Genomic DNA, 5497 nt, shown 5'->3' with positions numbered 1-5497 from the left:
TCACATTTTGTGTGTACTGGTATTTTTTGTGTCTAAGCTCATCTGTCTATCGCTAGCTGTCCCTTTCTATATTTTTTCTCAGCCGTTGATCCAAGCTAGCTGCTTGAATTGCAGGGTACTGCTCTGTGAATCTCTCCGGCATTAGGTACAGAGAGTTCCAGCGCGTTCTCACATCAAGGATGAGTGTGTGTCGGGGCAGCTCTGATAACAACAAGAACATTAATTTTAGGTTATTTAGCAAATTTAAAATTGGACTCAAATACTATAGTACTATTCTGCAGAGCTCATAAACAAAAATAAGATCAGAAATATAAAGTCATTTTGTTAAAGTCAATGCACAATGTCTAAATAAAGTGAACTTTGTGTGTCTTACGTAGAAGTTCTTGCTTCTCTTGGAGAACCACCTTCGCCATCAAGCACCTCTTCATCCACACAACAATGATTCGGACCTTGGCCACCCACTGACTCACTGAATTTAGGGAGTCAGTGGGCGCTAGATTAAGTGTGTGGGCAAAACAGCATAGTTTCACAATTTGCAGGCGCTTAATAGCCACATTCATATTGGCTGCATTATCTACAGTTATTGCTACAATTTTCTTTGAAATGCCAAACTCTGACAGAACATCACTGATTTCCTCTGCTACAACACAACTGGTCTGTGCTTTGTACACAGCTTTTGCTGCATTTTGCCCTCCACTATATTGTGTGCGGTAATGGTGAGGTAATGGTCCTGTGTGATGCTACTCCAGCCATCACATGTGAGTGCAACAGAGCAGATGTCACTGAGCTCTGTAATCACATTTGACTTCTCGACCTTATACCAAGATGGGATTAATGTATTTGATAAGTAGTCCCTGGAAGGTGGTGTATACTTGGGGTTTAGTGTTTTCACCATGTCCCTGCAAACAATAACAAACATATAATGTTGCTGTTACTGTAACTTTCACTCAGTATTAAATAAATTAGCTCTATTGTTATTGCTTAACTAACCTAAATGTTGGTGATTTCACATCTGAAAAGGGATGCAGTTTTTTTTACGATATATGCGGTAACCTTTCTGTGGCACTCCTCTACTTCTTGCACCGACATCTTTGCCTTGGCTGCTATGGTAAACGGGGTAGTCATAGCAGATCGCGTTGGCTTGGCAACTGCCTGGCTAAAGTTAGCAATTCCAGGTTGTTTGTCTATAAAGAAAAAAAAAATGACGTGAACTAACGTTAGCTGAGCGTTTGAGTTGACCCATTGTTTTAGGTTGAGTAAAACTTGTTAGCTGCCTCAATGTTGACATAAGACATATGTTATTGTTTTACTTACCGGATTTTGACTGCAGTGCGGTGCTAGGCTGAGGGTCAGAGCCAGAGAAAGAGCCAGCAGAGGAAGAGCCAACGAAGGAAGGCCGGCGCAGCGCATCAAAGACGGGGCACTCTAATATTTGAACACCATGAACCCGAAGATGTTTAATCATATTTGTTGTGCACCCTCCTGTGCATGATATAACACTTTTACAAGTGTTGCACTGTGCTGACTTGTCATCTCTTTTATGAAAGTATAGCCATACTTTAGACCACCGCCGCACACTGTCCATGTTTGCGCGGTAGCTAACGCTAACACTTCCGGTGGATTCTTCTTCATTGGTGTTCGGTGGCTTCGTCTTCCGGTAGGCAGACAAGGACAAGGTATCAAAATTAGGAATCGAAAATTAAAATTTTGAACGATTCAGGGAGAATTGAAAAGTAAGTCCCCAGTCCAATCGATGTTCGATGCCCAACCCTACCGCTCAGGGATATATATAGGTGGCTGTTGGGTAATAGAGCACCAGGAAACAAGTCAATGGCACCGTCATAAGGGTGGTGAGGTGGAAGAGAAACAACCCTTTCCTTACTAAACACGTCCATGATTTTCTGGTGGTATAGGAGACAGGTCTGGAGGGTCAGGGGAATGACTGGAAATAGGTGAATTAGATGGGGCGGCTGAAAGAAGGCAAGTATTATGACTGTTGATGCTCCAGTTAATAATCTTCCAGTCAATGTGGGGATTGTAAAAAGATAACCAGGGGTGTCCCAGAACTACTGGTGAATCAGACAAATTGACTATAAAGAAAGAAATAAACTCATGATGGTTGCCTGAAACTGTGAGTTTAACTGGAATCAACTGTTGGGTGATAGAACTTAGTAGGTAGTCATCCAATCTCTGGGCATGACCAGAAAGAGAAAGAGGTTCAAGTCTAAGGGCTGGAATATACTTGCTGTGAACGCAAGCATACATGTCAATGTTCTGCTATGTTTGTGTATATACTTGCTGCAAATGACGGAAGTATGGCACGGCCAAAATGCTCAATAGGGAGTACACAGCAGCACTTGGACTTTGAAATAGTAAAAAAATAAATAAATAGTATAAATATTTCCAGGGCATCACTGCCCTCAAATGCTTCAAATCTGTTGCTAAATGTTCAGGTACGAGTCTTTTTCACTGTGCAACGGGGAGGAAAAAATCTTACAGATGCCAGTAGCTGCAGACAAGATCCGCATTAAAACGTCCCATTTTAATGCAACATTGGTTTTTTATTTTGCAGCTGACTGGTTTGTTGTTTTCTTTTTCATTGTCAAATATATGTGGAAAAAATGAAACAATTGCTACGTAATTGTTCAATAATAACCACAGACAGATGTTCAACGGTGTTTGTTTAGAGTAAGTTGATTATATAATGAATGGAAAAAATATCAATGTTTCAGTCAAAAGTAGATGTGGTTGTCCATTTAATACTAAATATAATTATTATTCAGCCTATTATTATCATAATCATTATATTTCTCAGATTTAAAAGACCTGCCTAAATTAAGGAGCAAACACACTTTTCATACACCATCACACCCATAAGAGAATGTAATTAATCTTGAATCAAACATGAAACAATTATAGTTGACTGTTATTATACATACTTTTGAAATACTTCAAAACTGACAGTTAATGAACACATGTTTTCTTATTGATCACAAATGTGCTCATTCAAATATTAAAACATTCCAATATTTACATTTTATAAATAAAACAAATAAACATACAAATGAAGGATATTTGGCTTATGTATGATGTCAGAATGTATCTATTTTGCGCTATAACCTTTATTGATAAACTTATGTTTTTAATTGCACAACATCCTGCACTTCATTAAGATTATTAACCACAAAACATTCCAAAAACGTCTGAACCATGAATGGACCAGAAAATATTCTGTCAATGAGAGCTTGTATGTGAACAGTCCTGTTTAGACACCATCAGACTAGGCTACACCGAACCCATGACACTAATTATGTTGCATATACCCACCACTGTTGTTAACTGTTCTTTCTATAAATTGTTTTTGAAGTAATTACCATTTCATGATTGTAATTAAATGTCTTACATTCATGATCTCATTGTTTTGTGAACTGTGGGTATTTCGTGTCAATTTCACCAGAAAGTTGACTATTCCTAACTTAGTACTGAATAGTATGTGCATATATAAGACATGGTATCCAGGTAACCACTGCATTTTCATATTGTTAGCATTTTATTCCTATAATCCAGTTAAACACAACATGACTACATATCACTCCTTAGGACTTTTATCAACTCACCTCCAAGCAAGTCAACAACTTTCAGGACTGATTACAGCTTGCATATCATATTGTTCTTGGTGTTAAAGACTTGCTTGAGAGCCCACTCTCACCTGGACAGCATTCAGGCAGCACTTTGAAGACCATGTCCTCCATTTTCTCAAGTGCTTTTGATAAAATTCAGCTGCTCTGTTGTGAGAAGTTCCATAAATTCCAGGAAGATACCTCCCTGGAATCCCTGCTCCAAAACAGCTGACTCAAAATAATGAGTCATTGGACAGAACTCATAAGCTGATGGACTCATTTAATTTAAATCTGGTGTGTTGCCGTAGGGAGACATTGAAAACCTGCAAGCCCGTGTCCCTTGTGGGCCCAAATTGAGTAGTCTAGAAAAAAAAAAAAGGACTGAGCTTACTTCTTAAGGAAGCTAAAATCATTCAATGTCTGATTGTTTTATGTCTTCTGTAAGTCTGTTGTAGAAAGTGCAACCTGCTTTCCAGCATCTGCTGGGGCAGCAGAACCTGAGCCCTAAAGAAAGTGATCAAACCGATTAGTTCTTGAGCTAAGGGAGATGTGACTGTCCAGAGGCAAATATCGTATAAGCTGCTGGACATAAAGGACAACTACACACCCTCTACACAACACTGAGGAAATAGTATGTTCAATCAGTCTTCCTCGGGTTAGCTTGAAGGCAATCTAGAGATTAATAACTCAGCTTGTAGCCGGGTCAGTCCTTCATCGTCCAGGATGCTGATCAGGATCTGAAAAACAGTTAAATGATCCAATCATACCTTGTGATGCTCTAAAGAATTCACTTCTTTGTTTTTTTCTTACAAGTTTCAAATGAATAAAATACTGACCAAACTCAACCAATAATTTACTCTGATTTCCCAAACCAGCAAAACTGACTATATTACCTCTGGGAGCATGACATCAAACACCAAGTCTAGAAGCTTGATCTCTCCTTTCCTTATCCTGGCTCCTAGACCCGTGACCTCCTCTATCACCCTCAGAAGCTCAAAGATCTGTTGGAAAAAGGTGCAAAACAAAAAATCCATCTTTAAATACAGTATAAGTGTGAACACACATACATACACGTGACTGATAACATTTTCATTTACCCGCTGGTCACTTCAGCGCCCTTAGTTTAAGGTGCTGTTTAAGCCTGAGAGAGGGAGATGGATTCTCCAGAGGTACAATCTGTTGGAACGCATGTTTCCATTAATCAGATCATCATGTAATGTCTGAAAGAAAAAAGTAAAGGGCAAACAGGAAATCAATGAAAGAGGATGTAATTATTAACAGTGAAATATGTTTAATAATTAACTTTATCTGATCCCTGGAAAACACGGCCAGAACCCCTCCTCCCTCAACTGTATCCACAATCCTGCAGACAATGATAAAAAAAATAAAAAAAAATAATTAGAAGCAGCTTGTGCAAAAATAAAAGATTACGTGACTGTACTGACTTTATAAACTACATGGCCAATCATTTTTTGAAATGTAATTTTATAGTACTAACAGATAATACTGGTTTTTGTATGTTTTTAAAAATTGACTAATGCTCATATCTATTAGATTTACAATACCTCCAAATTTTTTTATGATTAATGACTAATGTCTTGAAAAGACATGGTTTTAGACAACTGAAAGATACTTTTTTTGTTGTAAAGATGACAAGGATTTAGGATTAGTAATGCTCCCAAGCAGGCATTTTACTATGTTTTAAATCAACATTCATTCAGATTTTCTTAAAGAAGTGCAGTACACCAGCAAAATGTTCAACTTCTGCTGCTTTTTGCTTCTGTTATTCTTATGTGACACCAAAGACTACATTAACAAGAAAATGGTGTTGTGCCTTGTCCTGTCACTGGAAACTGCACATGCACAGTTGAATGGCT

At 38.2% G+C, this 5497-nt stretch overlaps 2 long non-coding RNA genes across 2 annotated transcripts; both read right to left on the bottom strand.

Moving 5' to 3' along the window:
- Nucleotides 1-4291: 4291 nt before the first annotated feature.
- Nucleotides 4292-4854, bottom strand: LOC121653809. Its single transcript, XR_006012868.1, has 3 exons — nucleotides 4718-4854; nucleotides 4514-4621; nucleotides 4292-4357 (listed from the first exon to the last, which is right to left on the bottom strand). It is a non-coding gene; the product is annotated as an uncharacterized LOC121653809 (long non-coding RNA).
- Nucleotides 4855-5201: 347 nt separating this feature from the next.
- On the bottom strand, nucleotides 5202-5497 carry LOC121653810. Its single transcript, XR_006012869.1, has 2 exons — nucleotides 5428-5497; nucleotides 5202-5346 (listed from the first exon to the last, which is right to left on the bottom strand). It is a non-coding gene; the product is annotated as an uncharacterized LOC121653810 (long non-coding RNA).

The sequence above is a fragment of the Melanotaenia boesemani genome, chromosome 15 (assembly GCF_017639745.1).
Source record: "Melanotaenia boesemani isolate fMelBoe1 chromosome 15, fMelBoe1.pri, whole genome shotgun sequence".
In the NCBI taxonomy this organism is placed as follows: Eukaryota; Metazoa; Chordata; class Actinopteri; order Atheriniformes; family Melanotaeniidae; genus Melanotaenia; species Melanotaenia boesemani.
Note: the sequence above shows the minus strand (reverse complement) of the source record. Positions and strands in the feature narration are given on the sequence as shown.